The sequence below is a fragment of the Orcinus orca genome, chromosome 4, assembly GCF_937001465.1.
Source record: "Orcinus orca chromosome 4, mOrcOrc1.1, whole genome shotgun sequence".
NCBI lineage: Eukaryota > Metazoa > Chordata > Mammalia > Artiodactyla > Delphinidae > Orcinus > Orcinus orca.
In genome coordinates, this window is record NC_064562.1 from 32249459 (window position 1) to 32263070 (window position 13612).

At 43.2% G+C, this 13612-nt stretch overlaps 1 protein-coding gene across 11 annotated transcripts in view; it reads left to right on the forward strand.

The window, feature by feature from the left end:
- Nucleotides 1–9021: 9021 nt before the first annotated feature.
- FHIP1A (FHF complex subunit HOOK interacting protein 1A) overlaps nt 9022–13612 on the forward strand; it is a 269760-nt gene continuing 265169 nt past the window's right edge. For 5 of the 11 annotated variants that reach the window (XM_049709063.1, XM_033403165.2, XM_033403221.2 and 2 more), the window contains exon 1: nt 10073–10335. The gene's annotated coding sequence lies outside the window, so the exon portion shown is untranslated. Of the gene's footprint in view, nt 9255–10070; nt 10336–13612 lie in introns of those variants that run through there. The other 6 variants (XM_033403199.2, XM_033403207.2, XM_033403228.2 and 3 more) reach the window with 4 other exon arrangements.

Below are 13612 nucleotides of genomic sequence, written 5' to 3' on the forward strand. Positions count from 1 at the left end.
CCCCCCAAACCCCAGGAAGTTGTTCATATGTAGCTGCAGATTTAGTGTGTCTGAGGTAGGAGGTGAGTTAATTTTCAAATACCTATCTTTAAGACCTTCCCAGAGCCCCATCTAAAATTACTACCCTCTAAAAAAATATCCTGTAACTCTAATCATGTTATACTTGTTTACAGGGATTAGGACAGACAGTTTATTTTCCTTTCTGGATTACAGTGGTGAAGACGGTATCGTGTTCATTTTTATGCCTCCTTCAAGCACTAGTGGAATGTTTGGAATTTGGTGGGTTCTTGAAATGTGTGTAAAATACTGAAAGGAAGGAAAAAAATAAATGTATCTGTACACACACACATATGGTATCTTCCTTATCCCTAAGGTATGTATTTATACTTAGTGAAATATATTTGCATCAATGTTTGATGCTTTAAACCGGGGACTTCTGGTGCTAGATAAGATGGTGAGCTAAGAATGGCTGCTGGATCTTTCTCATGCACACCAATTCTGGAGATGCCAGAAGGGAGATCTCCACCTCTGGAATAGAAGGGAAAAATTTCAACCTAATGAAGGACATCAACCAAAAATCTACAGCAAATATCACATTTAACAGGAACTTTAGATGCGATATTATCTAAGCATGTGTTGGCTGTATGTAAATGAAACCTAAACAACAGTGGTATAAACACACAGGGATTGGCTTTTCCTTATAACAGACAGGAAGTCCAGAGGTGGGCAGTACAGCCTTGTACACGGCTTCACAAAGCTTCAGTGTCCTAGGCCCCTTCTAGCTCTCTGTCCCTTCATCCCGCACATTCAGCTTTTGTTCTCATCTTTTCAAGGTTGTTTCTGCCTCTCTAGGTAATCATGATCCAGGCAGGAAGAAGAGGATGGAGAGAAGGGTAAAGAGATGTGGACCAAGCCAGCTGGGGTTTCTGAAAGCTCATGCAGGCACGTCCTTCTAACATACCATGGGCTTGGACTGTGTTACACAACCACCTTCAGTTGCAAAGGCAGCTGCATTTTGCTTTGTTTATACAAAATTGGTTCCTGGTAGAAAGGAAAAAATAGAGACTTGAAATTGGGTTGACAACTGGTAGTGTCTGCTTTGTATTCACTTTAACTTGAGAAAAGCACAGTGATCCCCACCATGACCACTACCTTTCAAATTAGTACTTGATGTCTTGGCCATTGCAAAAGGACAAACATAAATGTGACATATAACTCTGTCAGAGTTCTGCCACAAACTTCAGTGACTCTATCTAGTTGATTTAAAAGAAAATAACTTATTAAGCAATGCTAGGTAGCTTACTGAGTTTATAAAGTTGACCACAGATACAAATTTGGAGCCTATGTAACTAGAAACTATACCCAAATCATACTGCAGGTCTGTTCCACTAGACATACCACTGTTACCATTATTTGGCAAAGACACTGCAGTGGATACCGACAACTCCACCAATCTGGGCACGGGGTATTACTGCAAGAATCTCTGCCACAACCCAATTGCTCTCTCAGAATGACTCCTCATAGTGCTTTATTCTTTCCTTCATCAATTTCTCTTTCAAAATCAGTGTTCTAGCTTGCACAGGAGTCTGAAAAAAGCAAGTTTCTGTCTTTCATCATAGGAGCTGGGGACTTACAAGTAGAGAAACCTCTTTGAATATCTAGGAAGGATATTCAAACATGCTAGGTGGCTGGAAAGAGTGATAAGCATCTGTTATTACACAGAAGGATGGGAAAGAAAGGGGTAAAATTCTCATTTTCAGATGTTGATCATTTATATAAATACGTCTTCAAATTCAACCTATCTTTAGAACTAAAAAGAGAGTTCAATAAGACAGCCAGACATGTGATCAATATATAAAAATTAATTCCTCCTTACCAATAATAACCAGTTAGAAATTTTAATAGAAAATATTTTAATAGCAACAAAACCATATAATATACAGAAATTAAACTAAAAAAGAATATAAAAAATAATTATGGAAAAATTGTATGACTCTATTAAAGGATATTAAAAACACCTGAATAAATGAAGCAAAATACCATGCTAAAAGGTGAGATGATTTAACATTTTAAAGATTTAATTCCTGCAAAATTAATCTACAAATGCAGTGTAATTCGAAAAACAATTCCAGAAGGATTTTTGGAGGTAAATCAATAAAATGATTCTCAAGTGTATTTGGTGAATATTTAAAGGCAATTTTGAAAAATAAGCCAAAGCAATTGAAACAGTATCACAGGATCAAATCTTTAAGCAAAGAGGGCAGTGTAGAAAGTCAAGAAACAGACCTGTGTATACATGAGACTTTGTTATATGATAGAGAAATAAAATCAGAGAAGAAACGATGGAGTATTTAGTAAATGGTGCCGAGGAAATTTTCTCACTGCAAGGAGAAAAATACAATCAGATCCCTATATTATGTAAAAGTAAACTCCAAATGTATTTTTAAAAGTCTAGAGATCAAATATAAAATGAAAGAAGAAAATATAAGAGAGTATCAGGAAAGGAAAGGATTTCTTTAATAAGAGTTGCAGGTTGGTTCCTCCGGGAAACAGACTCTAAGACAGAGATTTGGGTACTTCCCTGGCAGTCCAGTGGTTAGGACTCCTGCTTGCCAAGGGGTGCGTTCAAAAAAAAAAAAAAAGATTTGCATGCAGGAAGTTTATTGGGGTGTGCTCTCAGGCTCAATACAAGATGGAGGAGTGAAGGAAGCAGAATCCCATTGATGGAGAAGTTGAACAGGGGCAGTCTCAGCCTGATTGCATGAGGAACTCTGGAGCTGGGGGAGCCCTTCTGATTTGGACTGAGTAGCCGCAACCTTTACTCTTTGCATAGGCCAGCTGTTGGATGCAGGCTGTCCGCAAGAAGCGGGCATGGCCCTGGGGGAGGCAGCTAGTCAAGGGCAATGCCCAAGTTTCACCACCTCCTCCTCTTGGCTATCGGATATAATGTTGCTAAGAACATGGGTGTGCAAATATCTCTTCCAGATCCTGCTTTCAATTCTTTTAGATATACACTCAGAAGTGGAATTGCTGAATCGTATGGTCATTCTATTTTTAATATTTTGAGGAACTGCCTTACTATTTTCCATAGTGGCTACACCATTTTATATCCCTTTATAGCACAAAGGTTCTAATTTCTCCACATCGTCTCCAACACTTGTTATATTCGGTTTTTTTTACTAGTAGCATCCTAATGGATATGAGGTGGTATCTTAGTTTTGATTTGCCTTTTAAAATCCAACTTGTTTTTTAAAAGTAAAATTTTTGTCTTATAAAAGCAATGCATATTCATTACAGAAAATTTGGAAGGGACTTCCCTGGTGGCACAGTGGTTAAGAATCCACCTGCCAATGCAGGGGACACGGGTTCGAGCCCTGGTCTGGGAAGATCCCCCATGCCACCGAGCAGCTAAGCCCGTGGGCCACAACTACCAAGCCTGCACTCTAGAGCTTGCGAGCCACAACTACTGAACCCGCATGTCACAGCTACTGAAGCCCACGCACCTAGAGCCTGTGCTCCACAGCAAGAGAAGTCACCGCAATGAGAAGCCCATGTACCACAATGAAGAGTAGCCCCTGCTCGCTGCAACTAGAGAAAGCCCGCACGCAGCAACAAAGACCCAATGCAGCCAAAAATAAATAAATTTATTTATTTATTTATTGAAAAAAAAGAAAAATTGGAAAACATAGAAAATCATAGTGAAAAAAAAATCTCAGAATCCTATTACTTTAAAATAATCAGTGTTAATACCTTGGTTTGTGTCTTTCCAGTCTTTTTTCTGTCCATATTTCCAGATGGCTGGGTGCTAATCCATAATGCCCCTTTGAGCAATTCAAAAAAAGGCATCCTGTTCTCTAGGTAAATGCAACCCTAGAGATGGTTGCATGGTTTTTGACAAGCAGAGCACAGCTAGATTTCAGATCTCACTTGCCCCTAGGGCAGGTACCTTGTGCAGTGAAGAACTTCTACAACTATATGTTGTAGTTCTGAATGTACCAAGGAATTTATTTTATAGTTTTATATACAGTTTTATTTTATTTATTTAGTTTTGGCTGCTTTGGTTCTTCATTGCTGTGTGCGGCTTTCTCTAGTAGTGCAGGGGCTACTCTTTGGTGTGGTGTGTGGGCTTCTCATTGCGGTGGCTTCTCTTGTTGCAGAGCACGGGCTCTAGGCACGTGGGCTTCGGTAGTTGTGACACGCGGGCTAGTAGTTGTGGCTCGCCGGCTCTAGAGCGCAGGCTCAGTAGTTGTGGTGCATGGGCTTAGTTGCTTCACGGCATGTGGGATCTTGGGATCTTCCTGGGTCAGGGCTCGAACCTCTGTCGCCTGCATTGAGAGGCGGATTCTTAACCACTGCGCCACCAGGGAAGCCCTATTTTATAGTATTTATAAAACTGAGATCATACTATTTGGTAAACTATGTTTGGATAGAATATAATTTATTTTAGTTCATCCCTATTTGTCAGTTAAATTGTTTCCAAAGTTTTGATATTATAACATCTTGCTGGTATGACAATACTTGTACATAAATCTTCATGTTTAGAATTATTTCTTTATGATAAAGTTCCTAGAAATTGCCTTGAAAACTAAATTAATGAGTGTTTATTATGTGCCGTAGACTGTGCTTAGAAAAATATAAAGAGATAGAGATATACAATCCTCATTACAAACCAATGATGTAGGTACCATGATGGTTATTTTTAGAGAGAAAGCTGAGGCACAACAAGAAATGAGTAAGAATACTTAGTTATTTGTTCCAGGTCACATAGCTGGAAAGCAGTAGAGCTGGATTTTGAACACGTCTGTCAGGTGCATCTGCTCCAGAGCCTGGGCCCTTAACATGCTATGGTGATTCACTTTAAAAGAGAAGACAGATGGATTTGAGAAGAGTTTTAATAATAAATAAGCCTCACATCATCAGTGCAGTAGGCCCTGACCACTTGACAATTTCTATAGGAGACAAGACCATTCAAAAGCAGCAATGGGTTTTTGTTAAGGTATTTGCTAGAAAAAAGAATTTGATGGGATAATTAATATTCTAATAGGATATACATTGTTCATTTCTGAGCTCTTTCTAAGAAAAGAAACTTTAGAAGCTAATTTAAATTTAATTTGATTACAAATGATAATGTCTTCATGCTATTTTTAGTTTAGATTCCAAGGTATCTGGGTCAATGAAGGGATCGTTTTGATGTCCTCATCTCAGACTGCTCTCTTCCCTATGCTACACCTTAACTTCTGTTTTTTGTTAAACAGAGGGTGATACCCTTTGTCCATTTCCTCAAAGAGATATGGACTATGGTCTTATGAGCTCTGTGAAAGAAGAGTGTGTGCAAGTATGCGTGTGTTAGTAAGATATTGCTCTCCTTTTTCATATAAGCATGGATTTTTGGTATCTTAAATATTTAATAGTTTGAGAAATGTATAGTACAATTTAAGACATAATTACATTTTTAAGTGGGACTAAAGGAGGTAAGAAAAAGAAGGAAATCTTGTCTGGCTTCTGCACTAAAGAAATCTAATTTTAGTTCTTTAACGTAGGGTATATAACACACTTAAAGAGGGTAAAAATAAAATGAGATAAATTAATGAAAAGTACAAGTTAGAAATGGTTGATATTGTTACTAACATAGGCATTCACAACTGATGTACTTGTTTCTAACTTCTTAATTAATTATTGTAACTTCTAAAGCAGTAGGATTCAAATCAATGGCTGTTTACTGGACGCATGCTGTTAAAAATGCATCTTCAAAAAAAAAATGCATCTTCAAACCAGAACTCATACATTGCCAGTGGGAGTGTAAATTGGTATAGCTAGTTTGGAAAACTGTTTGACAGTATTAACTAAATCTGACTGATATATACAGCCTGTCATCCAGCAATTCCACTCCTAAGAGAACAGGATACCTGCTTATGCCAGAACACTTAGAAATAGAGAAAAGCACAAAGAGAATAAAAATAAACTGTCATCCTAGTATGGAGATAACAGTTATTAACATTTTAAAGGAGAACCATATTTTACATACTGTTTTGTGGCAAGCTTATTTTATACATTAATGTATTGTGAACATATTCCATTTAATAGGTATTCAACAATGTTTTAAAAAATCTGCCTATAATATTCTAACATGGCTAAACCATAACATATTGTGCTTACGCTTACCATAATTTTGTCTTGTTAGATACTTGGGATATTTCTAATTTTTTCACTACATTTAAATAACATTGTAATGGACATTCTTATATGTAAATTTTTAGCAAATATTTGAATATTAGCATAAATTCTTAGAAGTTAAATTTCTGGTTCAAAAAGTATATACATTTTAATGATTTAGACATCAATTGCTAAAAATTATTGTAATTTATACTCCATTCAGCATGGTATGATATTGTCCAATATCCACAATAGGCATAATTATTTTTTCTAATCTTTGTCAAATTTATAAATTAAAAAGAATTGCCTCTCATTCTAGCTTTACTTAATATGGTTGGACTTTTTATAGAATATTGGCTTTTTTTTTAGAATTCTCTGTTCATCTCCCTTGACTATTTTTCTGTTCTTCTGTCTTTCTTATTTGTTTGTAAGAATGCTTTATAAGGAGTAGCAAGTGAAATTCTTTATTCATGTTGTGGGTATTTTTTTTCTGCTTTATTACCAACTTTTCATATTTCAAACTCCTTTCCCAAACTAGCAAACTCTGATACTTTAGTGTGTCCCCTTGAGGAAGCAGAATTTAGGAGAAACTATCATCAGACAATTTGCATTAGGCACCTTTGTTGGACTTTATTTCTTCTGCTTTCATTTCCTGTCCTTTCTCTCCTGTTTTCTTTCCCTTTCCTTTACTTCTGGGGCATAATGGATATATATGAATTCATATTTGCAGAGAGGGAACATTCTTAAGTGGCTGCCAGGTGTCAGGTACTGTGCTGGACGCTTCACTACATTAATTCATGTCATCCTTAAAACAATCCTAGGGGCTTCCCTGGTGGCGCAGCGGTTGATAGTCCGCCTGCCGATGCAGGGGACACAGGTTCGTGCCCCGGTCTGGGAAGATCCCACATGCCGCGGAGCGGCTGGGCCCGTGAGCCATGGCCGCTGAGCCTGTGCGTCCGGAGCCTGTGCTCCGCAACGGGAGTAGGCCACAACAGTGAGAGGCCCGCGAACCGCAAGAAACAAACAAACAAACAAACAAAAAACAAACAAACAAACAAAAAAAACAATCCTAATGAAGTAGGTATTCTTTCATTCATTTTATAAGCTGAGGAAATCGAAGATCATTCAAATCACGTGTGCTTTCTTTCTGGTCTTCCCTTTGGCCTTCTTGATTTTACCCCAACCTTCTCCTTTTGAAGCCTTCTCCATCTTTGTTATGGCAGGTCCAACCTTCCAAGCTGCTCAGGCCAAAACCCTCAGAGTCCTCCTTGCTTTCTTTCCTTCACATCCAGTCTGTGAGGAATCCCTGGCAGCTCATCACTGCCACCCCTATCTCCCTGGTCTCCCTGGTCCAATCACTCTCCTCTTGCTCCTGGATTATTTCTTTTTTCTTTTTTATAAATTTATTTATTTATTTTTGGGTGTGTTGGGTCTTCGTTTCTGTGCCAGGGCTTTCTCTAGTTGTGGTGAGCGGGGGCCACTGTTCATTGTGGTGCGCAGGCCTCTCACTGTCGCGGCCTCTCTTGTTGCGGAGCACAGGCTCTAGACGCGCAGGCTCAGTAGTTGTGGCCCACGGGCCTAGTTGCTCCGCGGCATGTGGGATCCTCCCAGACCAGGGCTCGAACCCGTGTCCCCTGCATTGGCAGGCAGACTCTCAACCACTGCGCCACCAGGGAAGCCCGCTCCTGGATTATTTCAATAGCCTTCTCATTGGTCTCTGCTTCAGCCCTTACCCCCTATTGTCTATTGTCAACCCAGCAGTCAAAGTGGTCCTATCACAGTGTGTCAGAAGATGACACTTTTCTACACAAAACCCTCCAGTGGCTTCCAACTCACGCAGAATAAGGGCCTCATTTGGCCTGTCACCCCTACTTCTTCTCTGACTTCCCCATTCTGCCACTCTGGCTTCTTGGTTGCTCCCAGAGCACTCAGGCATATTCCTGCCTCAGGGCTTTTGTACTTGCTGTGCTTTCTGCTTCAAAAGTTGTCTGCCCAGATATCTTGTTTCCCAACCTCCTTCAGACCTTTGCTTAAATACCTCCAGAGGTTTTCTTTGATCACCTACTTAAAAGAACACCCCTCAAACTCCTTATGTCCCACCCCTGCCTAATATTTCTCCATAGCATTACTTTTTTTTTTTTTTAACATTTTTACTGGAGTATAAGTGCTTTACAACGTTGTTTTAGTTTCTGCTGTATAACAAAGTGAGTCAGCTGTACGAATACATATATCCCCACATCCCCTCCCTCTTGCGTCTCCCTCCCACCCTCCCTATCCCACCCCTCTAGGTGGTCACAAAGCATGGAGCTGATCTCCCTGTGCTACTCCATAGCATTTCTAATCATATTGCAGGCACATATTTTCTTTATCATCTGTCTCTCCCACCTGGAAGGTAAGGTCCATGATGGCTAGGATTTTTATGTTTTTGTTCTCTGCTGTGTCCCCAACCCCTAGAAGAATGTCTAGCATGCAAAAAGCACTCAATCGATATTGGTTGAATAAATGATTGCCCCACATCCCAGCTGTTAGAACAGGCCCAGGTGACCTGCTGGGCAGAACTTCCCCGCTCCTACTCATCTATCTCCCTGTCCTTCCCCAGTTTTTACTTAGGAGCCACCTGTCTTGCACTTGTTATAGGTGGAAGGCTGGTGAATGCTGAGAGTTATTCGCAGCAGCTGCATTCCTGCTGCCGTCATCAAGTATAGCAGTGGTGGTAGAGCAGGAAGTGTGAAGTTTGCGTCCTCTGATTGCCATGGTTGCAAAAGAGAACCTGAAACTAGGTAAATTTGATTTCGGTTGTTTTCGGATGCCATTCATCGAGAATGGAGGGAGGAAGATACTTCCTCCAAAGGAGAATTTGGTGAGGCCCCAGCAGGATGCTGCTGCGGTAGGAAAAGCTCCACACCCGCCACACCCGCTCAGACTGCGGCTCACCTCAAGTTTCAGCCACACCAACCACGGGGCTCTGAAACTGCCAAGAGAGCCTCTAACCAAGAATTTGATTCCCCCTCCTGGATTTAAAGTTCAGAAAGCAGATCCTTGACTTTACCACCCAAGCACGCAAGAGGTGTGGAAGGCGGAGAAATGCGGACATTGAGATGGTAATACCAGCTTGGCAATGTGCGAGGTCTCTGATGGAGGGCAGCCGGCAAACGCGGGGCCGGGCCGGCCGGGGTCCGAGGTCTGGGCTCTGGGAAGGACGGCGAAACACGAGGCAGAGCCAAGGGCCACCGCCATACTCGGGGTGGTAGGGAAACGGATTCCCAACCTGCTCTCCCATTTCCCGGGGAGAGTTGGGGAAATTTCTTTTGGCTGTATAACTGTCCAATTAAAGAGTCCTCATTTTCAGGGGGAAAATTACCAGTGAATTGTGACACGTACACCTATACTCGCAGGGTGCGTGCCGCGTGGAGATGTCTGACTTTCTCCACTCAGCAGAACTCAAGAAATGAGCCTTTTGGCAGGACCAACGTGGTGTGTCTCTGTGTGTGTGTGTGTGTGTGTGTGTGTGTGTGTGTGTGTGTGTGTGTGTGTGTGTGTGTGTGTGTTCGTGAAGGGGTGTAGTTCCAGCGACAGGCGAGTCCCCAGGGGCGAGGTGTCCTCCATTCCGCGGGGTTTAAGTTTCGGTGGAAAATTTCCCTCAGAGGCTCCGCCTCCTTCACCTTGGCAACGGGCGCCGGGGCGGCCTCGCAGCTGAGCCCGACCCCCGCGCACCTGACGGCCGCCCCTCCGGGGGGAGGGGCGAGGCTAGCGGCGAGGGCAGGGGCGGGGCCGGACGCGAGCTCCCGTGGGCCGGCCAGGCAGGTCGGGCCCCGCCTCGGCTCGGGCCCCGCCCGCGCTCCCCCGAGGGCGCGGGTTGGGGGGCGGGGGAGCCCAGGAGCGGCGCGGCTCCGCCACCGGCTGACGCACCGTCGGAAAGTTGCGCTCCGACCTTCTGCCACCTCGTACTTTCTTCCCGGGGCGCCGCTGTAGACTTGGAGGTGGGTGGGGAGGACCCGGGCCGAGGCGTGAGAGCGGCCGCCGGCCGGGGCGCAGAGCGGACTGTCCCGGTCTCGGCGAGGAGCCCGCTCCCCCTTCCTCGCGGTGCCCAGCGCGGTGGTGGCACAAACTTTCTGGACTGTCCTCGGACAGTCGTGGCGAGTCCCGCACCGGGCCGGGAGGAGGAGCCGCGGCCGCTGACAGGTACGCGGCGTGCGGATCTGAGATTTGCGCTTGAGGGATTATTTTATTTTAGGGGTTATGGGAAGGCGGAGAGCAGAAGTATCCCTTGCCTGCGTTCTCCGACTTGGCGGGAGGAGCAGGAATTGTGAGCGGGGGGCCCCGCTGGGACTATCCCAAACAAGATTGCTGTGTCGGGCCGAGGCACGGCGGGGAGGAGGGGGCTCCCAGAGCTGCTGGACCGGGCGTGACTCGGTGACTGATCCCGGGGGAGAAAGAGCCAGCTTGTTTTGACAGAGGAGGATGGCACCTGGGCTCTCCACCCTGTTTTTGGTTCTTGGGGCCGGAGAGCCGGATCCTACCGGAGGAACAGGCGAAGGCGAAGAGATCTGGGGCTCAGTTTTCCTCTCCCGACCTCCTCGCTTTCACACAAGAGGCAGAGGCGGTGCCACTCTGAGGATTGCAGCGCTTTCCTGGTGTTAGGACTCACTTGTTGGGTGGCTCTTGCTCAGTTTCGTCAAATTCTCTAATGAAACTGCGTTCAAGTCGTGGTTGTTATTGATGATGATGATGGTATGTGTGTGCGTGCGTGCGTGTGTGTGTCCTGCTCCGACCTTAACAAAGGTCCCTTGTTAATTCCACTTCTGGTAGGGAGTGGAACTAACTGCTGTCCTATCTCAAGCCCAGCCAGAGAGAGGTGTTGGTGGCAGCGGTAACCTTGTTTGCTTGGGACTTTGCGAGTCACGTGGGCAGTTCTGATGAATTAGCCCAGGTCTGTCCCACCCACTTGGATCCATCCATTCTTAATAGACCCGGTTTATGTTAATCCCAGACTCCTAATTTATTCGGGTTTATTAAGAATGGGTGGATCCAAGTGGGTGGGACAGAGCTGGACTAATACACACTGCTATCTGTAAAATAGATATTCAACAAGGACTGTATAGCACAGGGAACTCTACTCAATATTCTGTAATAACCGAAATGGGAAAAGAATCTGAAAAAGAATGGATGTATGTCTTTGTATAACTGAATCACACTGCTGCACACCTGAAACTAACATTGTAAATCAACTATACTCCAATACAAAATAAAAATTAAAAAAAAAAAAATAGACCCGGCTTCCACCATTCAGCAGGTGCTGCAGCCTTAGGCATCCCAGGGTGGGGAGTATTCCCCGTGGAAGGAAGGAGCCCAAAACAGAGGAGAGACAGCCCTGGGGAGGAGTAGTAAACTGTGCGCACCATTTGTTGCTTCCCTGTGGATTGGGCCCACTCCCTGCCTTCTCTGGCAGGGCCCTGCTATCAAATTCATCTCATTAGAAAGTCAGCTGCTCTCTGCTAATAGCCACAGCAGCCCTGATGAAATTATGTAGGTCATTGAAAAAATAATTCCTGCTTAATCACCTTTATCCTGTTGATTAGCGAGAGAAAAGATTTCCTCTCCTTAATGTACCATGCCTGGTCAGCAGGGTCACCTGCCTGACCTCAAGTTCACTTGCGCACCTGGCACTAGACAGGATGTTTTCCCTGAAACTGCCCAAATGTAGCGTGCCACAGCCCAAGACCACATCTGGAGAAGTTTAGTGGTCTTCTCTGGGCAGAAATGGAGCAGGAGATTCAGTCCATAAATTTACTTTTTAGTGCAGCATATTTGTTGGCTTTAGATAACTTTTCAGATAATTAAAGGCTGGTTTCTTTTAGTTCCAGTTAACCCCTTTCCGCACAGCTCATAGAATTGTTTCCATGCTTGTCTTGAAATAAGTTACGTTTGGGGTCCCATATGTCATTTGACCTGTAGCTTTAGGAACAGGATTAAACTGTGTGGGGCATGTGGAAAAGACAAGAGAAACTGAGTATCACTGAACTAGATTCAGAGAGAGATTTAGAGTGGTCTCATAATCTAGATCTATCTGCCCAGCTAGCCTCCTACTTGCCTCTAAATAGAGACACTATGGTTGTATCACTTTCAATGTAGGCCTCTGAAGACCAGAAATGAGAGGACTGTTTTACTGTAGTGTCGGTAATGCATTGCTGGACAGTTCTTCATGATAACTTCCCAAATTTGGTCCAAAACACTTTCTCTGCAAAGTTCTTTCTGTTGTAATAGGAAGCCAATAGATTATGTCTGCAAATCAAAAAGCAGATGTACAAATTATTTTGAAATATAGAGGTACATATTAGAAGAAGCCTGAGGAGTGACTTTTGAAATTATGTTCTTGTATTTTATTTTTATTTAAAAAAATATTTACTTATTTGGCGGCATCAGGTCTTGGTTGCAGCATGTGAGATATTTCATTGCGGCATGCGGGCTTCTCTCTAGTTGTGGCGCATGGGCTCTAGAGTGCGTGGGCTCAGTAGTTGTGGTGCATGGGCTTAGTTGCTCCGCAGCATGTGGGATCTCAAACCCGGGTCCCCTGCGTTGGAAGGTGGATTCTAAACTACTGGACCACCAGAGAAGTCCCCTTGTATTACTTTTATAAAGAAAATTTGGTAAGGAAGCTCTCTCTCTCTGCAAATATAAAACAATTGCTTTCTCTGATCCCTGCTGAGATGCTCAATCTTTGTTCTGTGTGCATTTGTCTCATAGGGCAATACATAGACCCTTTGAAGAGCTGGACCCTCAGATTCTGGGCTTGGAACATGATTTACATCTATTTCACTCTTATTCTCAGTGACTTCTGACTCTTAGTTTTTAGCCTACACAGGAGAACAGTGACCAGTAACTTCAGGTACTTCGTTTATAGGGATCTCTTAGTGAAGACAGTAATGGAAAGTAACATTTTTATGGTGCTTTATGAGTAACAAAGTGCTTTCACAGGTATACCGTATTTGTGCTTTGTGATTTAACCATTTTGTAGTTGGTGTATTATATTCAGCTTACACAGGAGGAAAATAGATGAGATTCAGAGAAAATAAGGAATTTTCAGGTGCATACTTTGTTCCTGTATGTGGTGGACTCAGGCCCGAATGCAGGGCTTTTCTGATTTAGAGGCCGGGCTTTTAATTTTTTCTCTGCTACATTTTGTGCAGTGTTTAGATGTGCAGTGTTTAGAATGGGACCTTATTTCTCATTGATCAAAATGAGTGCTCACTGGGGACAGGACTATATAGAAACACGTTCTTATACATGTGTGTACATGCGTATAATCTTTATATCCTTTGCATCTCAACAGTGTAGCTGCACCCCAGGAGGTGGGACAGGTGATAAATGCCCCAATAGTTGCCATAAGGAACTTTTGGTAGGGTCTAAAGTTGAGAAAAATCAGAAAATAGTCATCTAAATGTGTGATTTACAAATATGG